This window comes from Hemicordylus capensis, chromosome 3, assembly GCF_027244095.1.
Source record: "Hemicordylus capensis ecotype Gifberg chromosome 3, rHemCap1.1.pri, whole genome shotgun sequence".
In the NCBI taxonomy this organism is placed as follows: Eukaryota; Metazoa; Chordata; class Lepidosauria; order Squamata; family Cordylidae; genus Hemicordylus; species Hemicordylus capensis.
In genome coordinates this window covers 123,373,522-123,390,349 of record NC_069659.1, presented here as the reverse complement: position 1 = coordinate 123,390,349, position 16,828 = coordinate 123,373,522, and the positions used below count along the sequence as shown (strand labels likewise).

General features: G+C 43.7%; 1 long non-coding RNA gene across 2 annotated transcripts in view; it reads right to left on the bottom strand.

The window, feature by feature from the left end:
• Nucleotides 1-4,042, bottom strand: part of LOC128349856 (uncharacterized) — a 34,245-nt gene extending 30,203 nt beyond the window's left edge. For both annotated transcript variants that reach the window (XR_008319038.1, XR_008319039.1), the window contains exon 1: nucleotides 3,936-4,042. This is a non-coding gene — a long non-coding RNA (uncharacterized LOC128349856). The remainder of the gene's footprint in view (nucleotides 1-3,935) is intronic.
• Between the last annotated feature and the right edge of the window lie 12,786 nt (nucleotides 4,043-16,828).

Here is a 16,828-nt window from a genome sequence, read left to right as displayed (position 1 = left end):
TGGGAAAGGTGCTTGAATGTGCTGTGGCTGACCATATCCAAACACTTGAAGGAAACAGATATCTAGATCCATTTCAATCAGGCTTCAGGCCCAGCTTTGCAACAGAAACTGCTCTGTGAGATGACCTAGGTAGCGAGAGAGACAGGGGGACTACAATCCTGTTAATTCTCTTGGATCTATCAGCGGCTTTTGATACCATTGACCATGGTATCCTTTTGGATAGGCTGGCTGAGTTGGGTGTGGGAGGCACTTCTTTGAGGTGGTTCCACTCCTACCTGAAGACCTGTTCCAAAAAGGTGGTGCACTACTACTCAACCCCTTGGCAGTTACGCTATGAGGTTCCGCAAGGTTCCATTCTTTCCCCTGTGCTGTTTAACATCTATATGAAGCCGCTGGGAGAGGTCATCAGGAGATTTGAGGTTTCATCAATATGCTTGGAGTGTCATCAATATACAGATAACACTCAGTTGCATCTCTCTTTTTCATCAGACGCAGGTGAAGTGGAGACTGTCCTGAATTGGTGCTTGGATGCAGTAATGGACTGGATGAGGGTAAATAAGCTGAGACTCAATCCAGACAAGACGGAAGTATGGTTGGTTGGTGGTTCCTCTGTCCAGGTGATAGATGTTCAGCCTGTTCTAGATGGGGTTACACTCCCCCTGAAGGACCAGGTTCACAGTCTGGGGGTGCTAATCGATGCAGTATTGTTACTAGAGGCTCAAGTAGCCTCTGTGGTTCAGAGCACCTTTTATCATCTTTGGCTGATATGCCAACTGCGACCATACTGGACTGAGATAGCTTGGCCACAGTTACTCATGCTCTGGTAACCTCTTGCTTAGATTATTGCAATGAGTTATACAAGGGGCTGCCTTTGAAAATGGTCTGGAAACTGCAACTGGTACAAAACAGAGCTGCAAGATTATTAACTGGGACTGGATGTTTTGATCACATTATGTCAGTGCTTCATCAGCTTCACTGGCTCCCCGTCCATTTCTGGCTTCAATTCAAAGTGTTGGTTTTAACCTTTGAAGCCCTAAATGGCTTGGGTTCGGGTTACCTGAGAGATCGCCTTGCCCCATATGTCCCTACCCATATATTAAGATCTTCTTTGGAGGCTCTCCTCCAGGTACCCCTGCCAAACAAGGTGAGGCAGGTGGAGAAGGAGAGGGCCTTTTCGGTGGTTGCACCCTGTTTATGGAATAGCTTCCCCAGTGAGGTTCACCTGGCTTCATCACTTTGTTATTTTAGATGCCAGGTAAAGACCTTTATGTTCATACAGGCCTTTTAAATTTGGGTTTTCAGATTTGTTCTGATTTTTAAGTAATTTTAAAATGAATTTTAAGCTGTTTTGTATTCTATTTTGTATTTTCTTTTTACCTTTTTTGTCTGTTATAATTTTGTATGGTATGTGTTTTTATTGTATGTTTTAATCCTCTGTTCTCTTCCCCTTATACTAGCAGGTTGTATAGTTGGCCTAATAATAGTCATATTTATCTTCAAACGATGTTGAATACTGAATGTGAAATCACAGAATTTAGAGGCAATATCCCTACTGGTTTCAGGGTTTCTTTCTGAGAGGTTTTATCATGATGCAAGGGGGAAAGATGACATCCTTTGCCAAAGTGACAAGCAGAAAGGTATGTTTCTTCATATGCTAGTCTTTGACTACAATTCAGCATCTGATGCATTTCAAAGCACACCTGCCTGCTTGCTCCTACTGTTTGTCTTTTAAATGTAAATTTAAAAGGGAGTTTAGATTTCATTGTATATATTCCTTAAGAAGGAAGCTATAATTTGAACTTTACAGCTCTTTTCATTGCTGTGGCTTAGAGAAAAATGAAACAAAGGTTCACCTTTGTGGAGGAGGAGGAGCAGAGAGTATCTTTTCTCAGGCATTGACAAAATCAATGTGTGTTATAACCTGCATACCATCTTTGCCTTTGAAAGAATACCTCAATGTCACCATACTAAGCCAGTTGAGTTACTTCACTTCTCAAGTCTGATAAAATACCAAAACTCCTATTATTCCCAAAGAAGAGTAGGATAGTTTTACTCCATTATGTTGTCTTTTCTCAAGTTATTTCTGGCAATGCAATACTACAACTGCTAGACAGATGGAAACTTTGCATTGTGTCCATGTTTTTCTTTCTCTAGGTAAAGAGCAGAAGTTTGTTTTGGTCCCTCTTTGGTTCCAGTGAAAAAACAAAGCAGAAGTTGGACAAGGTATTTTGGTTTTCTCCATGACCTCCAGTTTTGTTCAAAGTCCTCGCTAGATTCGCACTGTTCTTCTCTGAGGGAAGGAGGAAGCTCTAATTCTCTCTTCCTTGACAAAAGGTGAAGAAACTTTAAGAAACAAGAGCAGATCTTGAAACTGCTATGGTCTTTGGCTTGTACTTTAAGGTACATCAGTGCTTCTCAGTTTCTGCTCTTATCTTCCCATGGGCAAAAACCTCCGGGAAATTTCACTTGACATATAGAAAACCTGTCTGGCTTCTGCTGAAAATTTGTAGGTGTTTGCATTCAGGAGAAACTCGAAATGTGTTATCACTTTTTGAAACTTTCAGCACCTTCATCTTCTAGGACACACTTCAAGCACTTGCTCCCCCACACAGTTGGAAGCCTGATTCTGTTCCGGTTCCCTGCGCCATACAATCTTCAGCACATTAGCACGAGAGCTTCGGCATACACCGCCCAAATACACATCATATAATTGAGCAAAGTATTATTGATAACAGGAACATAAAAGAAAGCAGAGGATAGTACCAGCCAAATTCAATGTGAACTGAGAACCCTTCATCCTACATTGTATCTACTACTACTACTACTACTACTACTACTACTACTACTACTATTATTATTATTATTATTAATTCGATTTCTATACCACCCTTCCAAAAATGGCTCAGGGCGGTTTACACAGAGATATAATAAATAAATAAGATGGATCCCTGTGCCCAAAGGGCTCACAATCTAAAAAAAGGAGATCTACCAATCTCTTTGTGCTCATTCTTTGATTTCTTACAATGCTAGTGGTCCTTGCTTTTTCTTCTATATCCTGAAGTAGGTCACATGATTATAAAACAGCTTAAATGGTGCATTCATAATTTTTGCATATAAATTATTGTTTATACTCCTATCTTGTAAATTAAGATCATAATCCATCATTTATGCAATTGTCAGGCATGTAATATTTCCTATATATAAGATAATTCACTGAGTCTCTAATACATGCCTAGCATCCCTTAAAAAAGTTTTTATGCAAATAGTACTTCTGATGGTTTTAATCATAAAAGTTTTCTTGGGTAGATGACAAGGCAATGAAATACAGACCTTATTCCTTAATTACATCTCTTTGATCTTGCTTCATTCATAACCATATTAACAAGCTTGAAGCAGTTCATAATATTAAAATGAGTTTTAGTGCTCCCCTCTGCCCCTTTATCACGCCCCCTTGACAGTCTTGATTCATATTTTCTGTCTGTTTCATGTGGTTTAAAACCAAGTTTAGTGCAGAATATTATGCATGCAGCTGGTTAAAGTCAACCACAGTCACTTCAGTTCATATCACACCTACTCTGAATGCTGTGTTGTGCCATACAATAGGCTCTGATGCACCCATTGATGGTAGTGATGCAGGCAATCCCCCTGATTTTTAGCCAGGTCCAGATCTCTTCTAGTCTAAATCTAGCTCCATATAGGGCTTGTTTTATCATGACCACTAGCCCTTTACAAAGGAGGAGGGACTAAACAGCAATGTGAAGGGCTCACTTGATAGGTCTGTCTGCTTCACTCCTGAGCTTGAAATTATGGTTTGGGGTAGGATGATTGGATTTGTATAGACGGAACTGGGGGGGGGGGAGGCAGGGCACGTGCCCTAGGTGCCACTGAGGTGGGGGCACCACGCCAGTTCCTGCCACCCCCACCCTATTGCTCACCTGCCCAGCCCCAGGGCGCTCAGCCACTTGCCTCCAGCTCCGGCCTAGGATCGGCAGCGAGGCCTAGGATCGGAGCAGCCTGCAAACTGCAGAGCTCTTCTCTCCCCGCCTCTCAGCTGATGGTTGGCTGGGCGGGGCTTCCAGAGAGGCCTCCGAGTAGGCCTCCCTGAAGCCTGAACTCGGCAGGCCCCAAGAAAGGCAGGAAGGAGGCTGGCAGAGCTCCCTGCAGCAGACCCTCCCTGCAGCAGACCAGACCCTCCAGCACAGCTTTTGCAAGGTAGGCTGTGAATTCCTTTTTGTGGTTACCCCCATATATAGGGATCTGCTTGCCATAGGGCTCTGATATGGGGGGTGGGGCGAGACTGAGAAGTCTCTGAATATTTAATTTAAAACAGACTGGGAAATGTGCTGGCTTTAAAATCAAAAACTATATAAGGCCTATAAGTGGCTTGTTTCATGTCAGAAAATTACAAAAACTTCTGGAACAAATATTTATTTATTCATTCATTCTCTCATTCATTTATAAATACACTTATGTTCAAGTTGTTTTGCAACCCAGAAGGTCTGAGTGAGAACTGTGAAGCATGTGTTGTGCTTTTATTTTATTTTATTTTTCTTGTGTGTGAACTGCTCTCCAATAACTTGCAGGGACTTCAGGGTAAATCTGGCCAACATGTGAATGCAGCACCTCCATTCCAGAGGAGATGTGTGTTAAAGGGCTTTAAAAGCCTCCTGTGAAAAACTTCCTGGAATCGAACTTGACTGAATTTGTTCAGAATTCTGAGAAAACAAACATAGGCTCACCCTGCATGGTTGAAAGTCTCCTTTGCTAATCTGCAGCGAGGGGGCCATTTTAATAATTAGCGTTGCTAGTGTGTTCTAGGCATTAAAAGTAGCACAAATATATAGTACTCTATGTATATCACTATATACTGTGAAGTGTGCATGTGTGTATTCAGTGAAATGTATTTCCAGGCAGCATACTTACTTTGAGATATCAGACTTAAATCCTTGGGGGCCTGGGGTGTGTGGAGGCCCTGGACTTTGAGGGGCTGGGGGTCCATTTTAAAATCTCATCTTGGCCCATTCCAACCTTGCTATGCCCCTGGCGGTCACTACACATGGGTTTCTGCACAATACCTGCACAGAAGAAACTTCCATGTAGAAAATGTGTCTCTTGTCAATTGACCCTGAATTTTTCCATCCATGACTGGGATATTTGAGAGTTAGAGTCAATAATAAAAGAACAGCACACTGCTTGTGACAGGAAGGGGCAAATTACAATGATTTCTTAGTCTGGCAGGGGCTGGTTTTGGTCCTGGCAGAACTTGGCTGTCTGCTCCTGTAGCAAATGCCTCTGTCTAGTGTGGCAAACTAATGTATCCTCCTCCCTCTTGGTGTCAAAGTAAGCACTGGTGTGGTGAATGCACATATACCCCATCATGAGCCAACAGTCATCATAAGACAAAGGCTGGCAGGAATCATTCACTGGCTTATAGACCCACCACCACCACCTTCTTCTTCCCCTATTTTGCTAGTGGCTATTTGGGCAGGTGATCCTCTAGGACAAAGTCATGTTTTTAAAAAAGAATGAGATGAGACAGAGAAAATGACACTTGGAATCCTCGCATAACTCCTGACTGTTGTTCTAAGTCTTTTACAGAGATGGCTCATGTTTTCAGGTTTTGATCAACAACCATGTCTAGATGGTACAGTGTTCCTTTTAACAGGGATTTCCAGGTATTGTTGACTACAAGTCCCATCATTCCTGTTTGGACAGGGGCGCAATTTCAGTGCTTGCCCTAGGCGCTATTTTGCCTAGTTACGCCTCTGTGGATTTGTATTATTATCTTGTCAAATAAAACTGCAAATCCTGTGGTACCAGCAAGTAATGACACCCATAAGCATGCTCCAAATCATTGTTTCAAGTGCAGGAGTCAGGTAGGCAAGCCTCTCAACACCACTGGTACACTTTGTAGTGAGCAGGCCAGTCAGTCTAGTGTGCTCACTAGCTATCATCTCCTTCCCTTTTACAAAAGGGAGAGTTGAGGGGGCGGTGCTTACAAAGGATTCTTTGTCAACAAGAATGTCACAAAACCTAGATGGTTTTCAAAGCAAATGGGAAGGCAAGGTTCACTCATGAGTACTCACTAGCGTCTTTTTAAAAATCTGGGCCTTTCAAGGGAAAAAAACCCTCCTGGATTTTTGTGAACTTTTTTTTTCAATTTCTGTTGAGATGTTTTTTGAGAATTCAGCAAGAATGCTCACAAAATCTAGATGGTTTTCAAAGCAAGAAGGGATGGAAGAGTTCGCTCATCAGTACTCTGCATTCTATTTTTTAATCTGGACCAACATCTTGAGTGAGCTTGCTATATGAGAGGAGAGCTGTTCTTGTGGTAGCAAGCATGATTTCTTCCCTTAGCTAAGCAGGGTCTGCCCTGTTTGCCTATGAAAGGGAGGCTAGAAGTGTGAGCACTGTAAGATATTTTCCTTAGGGAATGAAGCAACTCTGGGAAGAGCATTTAGGTTCCAAATTCCCTCCCTGCCATCTCCAAGATAGGACAAGATTTTTTATTTTTTTTATAGGACAAGATTTGTTTTAATTGAACCAACAAACTACGGGAGATTCCTGCCTGCAACCTTGGAGAAGCCGCTGCCAGTCTGGGTAGACAATACTGAGCTAGATGGATTTATGGTCTGACTCAGTATATGGCAGCTTCCTATGTTCCTATGTCAGTACCACATCACAGACAGGGGTGTGAGAACCAGCTCAAATTAAACTGGGTTTGATTAGAACTGGTACAGTTCAACCGGTTCGAGCTTGAACCAGACTGGCCCTCCAAAAAGGGGGCCCTAATTCGACCAATTCTGGTGCTTGCAAAGGGGAATCCAGTAAGGATCCTTTGCAAGCACTAGAACCAGGTCAAACTGGTTCAAACCAGTTTCATCCAGTTCTAGGCATGAACTGAACTGCTAGACAGTTCTAACAAACCGGCTTGCAGACTGGGCTGTTCGGTCTGAGTTTGGTTCGATCTTGAACTGAACTTCCTGGACAGATTCAGTGTACACCCCTAATCACAGGTTAGGACTTCACTTTCAAATTTGTAGCATACTTAACAAAAATCAGCCCTAAGCTAACCTAAGGAAAGCAGTCATGGGAATTTATTCTCTTCACTTCCTCTTCTCCTTTTGAAGTCAGAGAGCCACAGCATGAAGGTTTAAGAGCTGAACAACTAGATTGTTTTCTTTCAGAGCTGTAGTGTCACTGGCTGCATTCACACACAGCGCAAAATCAGAGGTCACCGGACCCATGGTGAATATTTATAACCATGAATCACATAGCAGACATTCATCCAACCGTGGCCTGGTAACCTCCAATTTCAGGGCAGGGGAGCCCTTCCCTCTTCCTGGTCCGCCAAAGCCACTTCCCAGCAAGCTCTGTAGTACTATTATCTCCAGAATGTGGGAAAGGTATCAGCATATCACAAGAGCAGCGGCCATTCGCCATGATCTTGAAAGGGGGTTTCTAAATGCAATTGTACCTTTTTGGAATGGCCCACCCACCCTTGGCATGGAAAAGACATTTAAATTCCTTTTAATGCTATGTCATGCAAGCCATTCTTCTGGGAGGCATTTCACCACCACTGTCATAAGAGCACCAAAACAAAGCTGTCTTGCAGAAGCACAGTTTCTAATGGGAGGGGTTCTCGGGGGACACTATTTCCCTATTATTCAGAAAAGGGAAGAGAGCATGATGACTTCCTAGGAGAAGATATGTATAGGAGGGCAAAGGATCCTGGGTCTGGCCCTCTATGGCCAAGGATGCTCTTGTGAGGTCTCACCCTGGCAAAGCAGTCAATGAAGACCAAACCATACTCCTGCCCACATGGTGGCTTGCCACTAGCATGCTCATGAGATTCTATTTGGGGAGGACCTTAGGCTTGTAAAGACCTTCAGTCTTCCATCAGACTGCACACTCAATCCCCTTTGTTGGATTGAGCTAATCAAAAAAGGGGGGGCCTGCTTGTGTGGGACCCCCACTCTCCATTAATCAGAGGGGGGCGGTGCCCCCACTCTCCATTAACCAGAGTTAATGATAGAACTCTTGCACAGCTACCCCCTCCCCTCCAGTTAAGCCTTTAATGCACCCAAAGGAGATTTTTACTCTCCATGTGTCCAGGTGTAGCTGGGTGGGCAGATTGGGAAAACACCAGGACCAGGGGCAGATCTTTACTCACATACAAAATTCCCTGGTTCAGTCTGGTATGGCACCGTATGCAGCTCTGCTGTCACGGGGAATTGCGGGAGAGGGGAGCCCTGATTTCCAGCGACACAGGAGAGAGTGGGTCGCCGTTCTTGGCAAAAGCATAAGTGGACATGTTCAAATGAACAGATTGGGCTGGCAGAGGGCATGCTTTGACTTTTTAATGATGGTATTTGCCAAGACAGGGAGAACAGTTGCCTGGGTACCCATTCCAGCAGCTTCCTTATATAGAGCAATCTGGCTGGGTGGCATCGGCTCTCTGGTCCCCATGGCCTGACACTCTTGTGAGTAAGTGATCTATGGGGAAAGGGTGATTTCCATCACACATTATTTGAGATTCTGCCCAACACCCCTGTCCCCACAGACAGTTCTTCTCATGAGTTGTGAGGGAATATCATCATGGTCTTATAATTTCATGAGTGAGTAGTCATCTCAAGAACAGCAGCCATCAAGCATCACATATGTCAAATGGCTCTTTTCACTATGGCAGTGCTGATCCTGCTGCCTGGCCCTTCTCATGAGTAAGCCTAGGGATCACACACGTATCCCCTGAGGGAGGGGCTCGCCCCCCCCTTCCCCAACATCATTGTACACAAAATAGATGTTAGCCATTCAAAATTTCCTGGTTGGGGCTGTCTTTTAAACCCAACCCTGGGTTTCACTACCCTATTATATGTTGCTGTCCCAGTACTGTAACGGGGTTGCCAGCCTGTGTTGCCATTTCAAAGGGGTGTGAACATCATTGTTGTTCACATCGTTGTGAACATATATAATTATTGCTTCCTTTTCATAGAGCAAAGCACTTAGTACTTGTCATCCCATTCCCTTTCTTTCCTGCTTGCCAGGAGAGAGGAGCAAGGAACCGAGTGGGAAAGGGAATGCCTCTGTGTACAATTTGGCAGGCTTTGAAGCTTGGGCTCAGGCATGGCAGCATCCCTGTTACTAGGAAACTGCTTTGTTGGACGGGGGGCAGGGTGAGTGCTCAGTGAGGCGGCCAACAAGAAGCATTGCAGGCGTGGAGCTGGCGTGACCCGGGCGGGTCTGTGCCATGGTCTCTATGAAATTGAACAAAATGAATCCGGAACAGTCCACATTCAGATGTAACACCACCATTGCCAAACCTCAGGTTGGGGCAGCAAAACTCTCTACAAACTGAAGGTTCAAACTGGAGTCTGGAGAGGCAAGCCGCAGGTTGCTTTTGCCACAAAACCTCGGTTGCACACATTCAGATGTAACAGAGTTCCAACCTCTGCCTCATTAAAGTGTGGCTTCATGCTATGTACAAATGCAGCCACTGTCATGACTATCAGCATGAAGCAATTTTTTCCACCAAAACTCTTGAGGACAATGGAGTGCCAATTTTATTCAATTCTCATGGGTGACCCATGTCACAAATACTAGTGATCCCTTTGTCCACCCAAATCTTTATTCAATTATGAAAGAGGCACCCAGCAAGGAAAAACAAATGCTCAAGAGTAACAGTTTCTCATAAAATAAGGAGCTAGGTTTCAGTTGGTTATATACTGGAAAGTGGGTTGGGGCAACTTTGCGTTAAATACACCAAGGATAATTTTAAAAAAGAGACAGGAAGAACTGCATGGGGCAGAGATAATAGCTAATAAGATTTGGATAAAAGAAGGAAAGTCAGGTAGATCAATGACTGTCACTGCTTCCCTTATGGGGAGAAGATAAAGGGGGAGAATACAGAGAGAATCTAGACATGAAGGACATGAAACCTCCACAGATGAATACTCACTGCATGGTAGATCTCAGTCGCTCAAAACCTGTCATGCTGAAACTAGATGGAGCTAAAAAAAAAAAAAGCAGCAGAGGTTGAAAAATTTACCCAGGGACTACAAGTGATTAAATGGACTATCCAGATGTCAGCTCTGGGGCACCAAATGCTCTGCAGTTTCCTCTGTTCCAGCAGTGCACCACTGATTCTGCTCCCACAACTACTGTTAAGGGATACCTTTGTACTCCTGCTTACTCAGGAGTAGATGGGAGAGAATGATCAAAGGGATACCTTTGTACTCCTGCTTACTCAGGAGTAGATGGGAGAGAATGATCAGAAGTCATGAGTCACTCAGGGCTCCATTCTGTCACCAGTGCTTTTTAACATCTACATGAAACAACTGGGTGAGGATATGAGGGGATTTGGTGCAGGGTGTTATCAGTGTGCTGATGACACCCAAATCAATTTATCATCATCATCATCATCATCATCATCATCATCATCATCATCATCATGAAATGGCATTCACTCCCTAAATGCCTGCCTATGGGCGGTAATGGGTAGGATGAGGGCTAACAAATTGAAGCTGAATCAAAGCAAGACAGAGGTGCTAATTGTGGGGGATCAGAATTTGAGGAATGAGTTAGATCTTCATGTGATGGATGAGGTTATGCTCCCCCAGAAGACACAGCTTGGGAGTGCTCTTGGATCCAGTCCCTCACCCTGGTATCTCAGGTAGAGGCTATAGCCAGGAGCGCTTTCCATCAACCTCAGCTGATTCGAAAGCTGTGCCAATTCATTGAAGAGAATGATCTCAAAAAAGTGGTGCATGAGCTGGTAACCTCAAGGCTCGAGTATTTCAATGCGCTCTACGTGGGGCTGCCTTTGTACACAGTTCGGAAACTTCAGTTAGTTCAAAATGCTACAGCCAGACAGGTCTCTAGGGTAACCCAGAGAGACCATATTAGGCCTATTTTAAAACAGTTGCACTGGCTGCCGAGATGTTTCTGGGCAAAATACAAAGTGCTGGTTATTAACTTTAAAGCCATGAATGGCTGGGGTCCAGGCTACCTTTGAAAGCGACTTTTTCTGTATGATCCCCATTGCATGTTGAAGTCATTTGGAGAGGTCCGTCTCCAGTTACACCGGTATGTCTGGTGGTGACTCGAAACTGGGCCTTCTCTGCAGCTGCTCCTGGCCTATGGAATGCACTCCTGGTGGATATCCATAGTTTAGGCTTGCTGTTGGCCTTTAAGAGATCCCTAAAAACTTACTTCTTTGGCCTGGCCTTCCAAGGTTTTTAAATTGTTTTGAAGTGTTTTAATTGGTTTTAAGTGGTTTTGAATTGTTTTTAAGTTGTTTTTATACAGTTTTAATCAGTGTGTTTTAAATGGTGCTTCTTTTTATGTCTTTTTAAACTTGTTGTGCACCTCCCGAGCCTTTGGATGGGGCAGTCTACGAATGGTTTTTTTTTTTTTAAGTATATTTGAAACTCAAATGAAAGGGAAAACCATTCTAACTTCAAATATGGGAATTGCTTAGATCCTGAACAAGCGTAAAAATCCATCCATTGAGTCATCACCAAAGACCAATAATCCTCACCAAAGACCAATAATCCTAGTTGTATCAGTCCTTAATGTACAAGTGCACAAGCATGTGCATGTCAAGATCATATTGAGGCAAGCACTTCCTGATCTCCATAGGCCAGAACTATGAGACTACATCAGAAATCATATGCCTTGATAAAGTTAGTCCATTAATATATTAATATTGTACATACTTTTTAATTATAAAATTTGCATATATGCTGTCAAAAATACTTTGTTATATCCTGCAGCATGTGGTATACAAGTCAAAGGTGGTATTTCATTCCAGCAGTACATTTTATGTTATGCGACACTCTTGTAATATTTTTAGTAGTGACTAGATAGGCCATTATTTTCCTATTTTGGGTGGTGCAGTGTGCTATTTCCAGGGGCTGGGATGATGCGTCCTGGCCCCTGACCTTCCACACTACCGGGTAACACGAGTATCCATCTGGGCGGGCAATCCGCCCTCCCAGCACAGACCGAGGGGTCATCTGTGGAGGAGGTAAGTGTTAGCAGTCTTGTTCCTCATGCTCCCTCAAGCCCTTTCTCACTGATCATGAAAAAGGGCTCATGCTTTCTCAGATTTTTCATTCTGGGCTTTATAATAATAATAATGATAATAATAATAATTCAGTTTCTATACCGCCCTTCCAAAAATGGCTCAGGGCGGTTTACACAGAGAAATTATAAATTATATTATAAATTAAATTAAATTAAATTAAATTAATTATATTATAAATTAAATTATAAATTATATAAATTATAAAACATATACCTTCATGCTCTGATAAGATTGTGTTGTTAAAAGAGGCTAGATAGATCCTTAGGTTGAACTGCCTAGCTCCCAGGAGCCATAATGAGGATCTTGATCTTATAGTGTGTTAATATAATTCTGTTAGTGTAGTTATACCAGTTTCTGCATGCTCAGCAAGGTATTGTTGTTTTCACATTTTTACTTGGTTTTTCCATGGATACTTCATTCTGTCTTAGTAATAAAGTGCTGGTACCATGTAAACCTGCACTGTAAGGGTTAAGTTAGTTTCATTGAGGCTACTCTCACAGTCATACAAAATCGGGCTATGGGAGCCTAGTCTGATTTTGTATGACCATGAGAACCACCGCGCTTGCAGCCGAGCCTGGTCTCACCAAAGTGGTAACCTGCTGAAATGCCCCTCCCTTTAGCGGAGCAAGCGCTCCTCTAACCCGGGCTTTTCGATCGTGTGTTGCCATGGTGCGGGTCCGCACCGCAGCAACTCATGAGTAGACCCCTGACCGGGAGGCTTAAAAGCAGCCTCCTGGTTCGGGGGTCTCTCCAGCATGCCCTGCGCACTCACACAGGGCATGCTGGAGCTCCCGGGGCCCATGCGGCCCCCGATTCCCCCAGCCCCCACTGGTTCCGTAACAGAGCCGGCAGTCATGTGGGTGGCCGATCTGGCCGCCCAGGGCTGCCTCCCTGCTCGTCTGCAGGGAGAGTGGGCTAAGCCTGCTCTCCCCGCTAACCCTCTCAAGGTGGTCTCACTGATTGTGAGACCTGCCTTATTGTGTTTCACTCGTGGTTTGCTTTTTTACTAATTAGTCCATGCACCTTTATCTAGTGCTTACTAGATATCATCTAGTAATTACCTTACCTTATATAATATGATAACTTCTTTTTTACTGAATAGGTAAACTGTTTAGAAGTTGAATAGTGTGCCTTGTAAACCACTGTGAGTTACTTCTCATGTTTTACTATTTGTAGTTCTTGTTTTTATTTTGCTATATCAGTCTATCGGAATCAAGGTGATATTTTTATGTTTTATTTTGTATGTGGGCTAATCACCCCATGTGTTGTATTCATCTTGGTATAGTCCATTTGAGGATTTTTGTTGCATTGTTTAAATAATGCCAGTTTAAACTGCTAGTTTAAAACCCTGCCAGTTTGTATGTGAGAAGCACTTTATCATAATCTGTGATTTAGTTAGTTTTTGTTTGAACTTCTTAGTTTTGTTTTCAAGAAGCTAATTATCATCATAAATGTAGTTCATGTAGTTTAAATAACTTTGCCTATACTGTTTTAACTTGTTAATTTCTTTATAAGAAATTGTTTAGTACAACCTCTTGTTCTGCACTTGAGGTTCATCTTATTCCCTTTTTATAAGATCATAATTATGGCTTGTTTTTATCTACCTTCTAATAGTAGATAATTACTACTATTAGATTTTTATATTATTATATAATATAATAATTACTCCGTCATTGTCATATTATACATGTTGTAGTCCCCTGAAGAAGAGTTTTCACTCGAATGTGTCAGGATCTACTCTTCAATAAATTGCCATTGCCATTGCACCATTCCTGTTTCCTTCCCTCCTGCACATAGAAACAAATCAGAAGGCAACACAAGCTCTGATATCCTTATTACAATCTGACATAAGACCAGTAAATTATATCAGTCACATTTCATGATTCTATTGCCACTACATTACATTTGTTTTAATCTCTGAAGTTAACAATTCTCAGACATTATATAATGCATGAGTCCCATATGATAACTAATACAGAATATGAGAAATTAGAATGACTGCACAGAATAACTGATATGCACAGAATAACTCATGTATGCCCACTGGCTATAGCTCCATGTTTATGCAATGATATCTACACAGCAACATATCAAAAAGAATCATATCAGCAAGGGATTGCTGTCATCAGTTTGTAGATCTGAGTGTCAAGCATGACTTTATAACTGAAATTATAAATATTTTATTGTTCCAAATATTTTATTTGATCAGTGCAATTTAGTTGCTGACAACTATCAGAATATTTGTCTGAAAGGGGTTCATTAACACTAACACTTCCTTATTCACATTGTTTTAAATACTTACGTTGTATTATTCTTTTAGGAAGTGTGAAGGAACTCTCAGAACTTGAACATCCAAACAATAATTGAATTGACACCCACTTAGCTTCCATTATGGTGCTTGCTGGCCAATCACTCATTCCAAATGCAAGACGGAAAGGAGCAATGTTATAAAATCTTATATTGGCACCAACATAATCACACACACAAATCACTGTTTTGGAAGGGATAAAAGCAGTAGATACATATGATGTGTCAGTGCCAGCAGTTGGAATCCCTTGCATTCTCCATGGTTTGTGGCCACAGTGTTTAGGCATTGGCGCACCTAGGCAATCTGGGTGCCTAGACCACCCTGCCACAAGGCCTCCTTCCCGCCACCACGAGGCCTCCTCCCCACCACCAAGAGGCTGAACCGCTGATATTCTAGTCACCATGTGCATGGCCAGGGGGTGGGGGTGGGGGTGAGGCGAGCATGCCTCCCCTCCCCCATGGCAGAGGTAGCGGGTGGAGTGGGAACAGCCGCTGAGCCTTAGTGAGGAGCTCCAGTGCGCCTGCGTAGTTAGAATAGAGTGTCATAAGCCCATGATGTCACGGGTTTGCAACTCTCTATTCTAACTGTGTGGGCGCACCAGAGTACCTCACAGTTCCAGAGGCAGCTGAGCTGGTAAGGCTCTGTGGCTGCTCCCACTCTGCTTGCTGCCACCACGGCGGGGGAAAGGCCTATTTGCCTCACCCCCTCACCCCTGAATATCAGCAGTTGGGCCTCCTGGTGGCAGGAATCAGGGCTCATGGTGACGGCTTGTGGCAGTGGCAGGAGCCTTTGGAGGTTTCCCCAGGCCTTGGAGGCCCCCCTGGGCTTTGGGACCCCCTCAGGGCTTCGAGGTCACAGGCCGGGGTCCAAGGTCCAGGGGTAAGATCCCTCGGTTTAGGATCAGAATTTGAAGCTGGCCGGTGTCAGAGAAAGGATAACTTGCTGGTGGGCTTCTGGGGGCTCACCAAAACTGTCAATGTCCCCTTTTTAGCCACATCTGTGAAGGGGCTCACTCAGTGACTGACACACTGCCAATGCCTTTGCATGCATTTAAGCACTGTCAATGGGACTCCACAGCCAGGCAGCAGTGCTCTGTCATAAGCACTCTGTGAACACAATTAGAAATAATGGGTTTAGCATGATTGAGCACTTACAATGGAGGGCTGTTGCCCTGCTCCATCATTGCCCAACTCTGTCATTGCCTCCATGTTGCTCTGCCCCACAGCTCCATCAGCAGTGCTTTCAGGCACACAGGGGCACAGCTGGTTTTCCAACCACCAGCAGTCCCTTGTGCAGTATGTCAGCCAATTTTTAACCCACATGCAGTGTAACACATCTGTTAGTTCATACCCCCCCAACAGAGCCATATTTAATCCATAAGCCTTGCAGACTGAGTTGCCCTCCTCCAGGGTGCCCCTAAGGCAAGCCTGCTTCATATAATAGATTAAATTTGGGGAGGGGGGTTAATTCTAATTCCACCCTCAGAACAACATAAATCTTTAACATATAAAAAAAGTAAAGAAGCCCAAAATGAGAGTGAAGCAGCTGCTCTCAGGATAAGCTATCACTCTAGTATTCTAAAAGATGTGCTGAATATATATATATTCCTCTAAGGTGTACCCATGGCTAATCCCATGCATGGCAGCTCTTGTGAGAGTTTACGAGCAGCTGCCGGGAGAGGTAGAGAGGAATGTTGGAAAGTAGTGACTGGCTGGCCGAAAGAAAGCAGTGGTGGCAGAACTGGCTGAAGGGATGGGGTAGAACGAGGTGGCTGAAGGGATGGAGACAGAATGAAGACAGGACAGAGCTGGATCGGTTGCTGTGGGAGGGGGGACAGGGAGAACTAGAGGTGCAGATGCTCTGTGCCGGGTCAGTTACTTCAATATAAAGCAGCAATTGTAGTAAATGAGGGGTCAAACCACTGAGAACACAGCTGTTCAAAGAAACAAGTTACTTGAAGAGCTATATATCTAGTGGTGAAATTTTAGTTGGTATGATTTCTTTTGGTTGGGGTGGGTGGGATCAATCAACAAGTAGAAGACCTGCAACAAAACTCTTGTGGTCAGTGAAGAAACCTGGTTGGAATAGCAGTCTTGTAGCACTGTCAGAGGCAGCGCGGTATCCAAGGCAGGGAAATATCAGGAGTAGGCAGGAGGAGAAAAAAGGACCCTGAAACCTGTATTTCAGTATCCTTTTCCCATCCCTCATTCCTGAAGTCTCCCCACCTCTGAGAGTATGACACCCCAAACCTGACAGGTTATTGCTATTCAGTAGCTGACATGACTATGTGTCATCGGCATTTCTGACTGGACCGAGCTGCTGCCCATGTGAAAGGCAGCCCTGGTGGTGTTGCTGAGGTGAGTAGTTGCACAACGACTTGGAACAACATGCAGGCATTTCCATCTTGCTCTTTCCATTGGAAGCAATGATGCAGA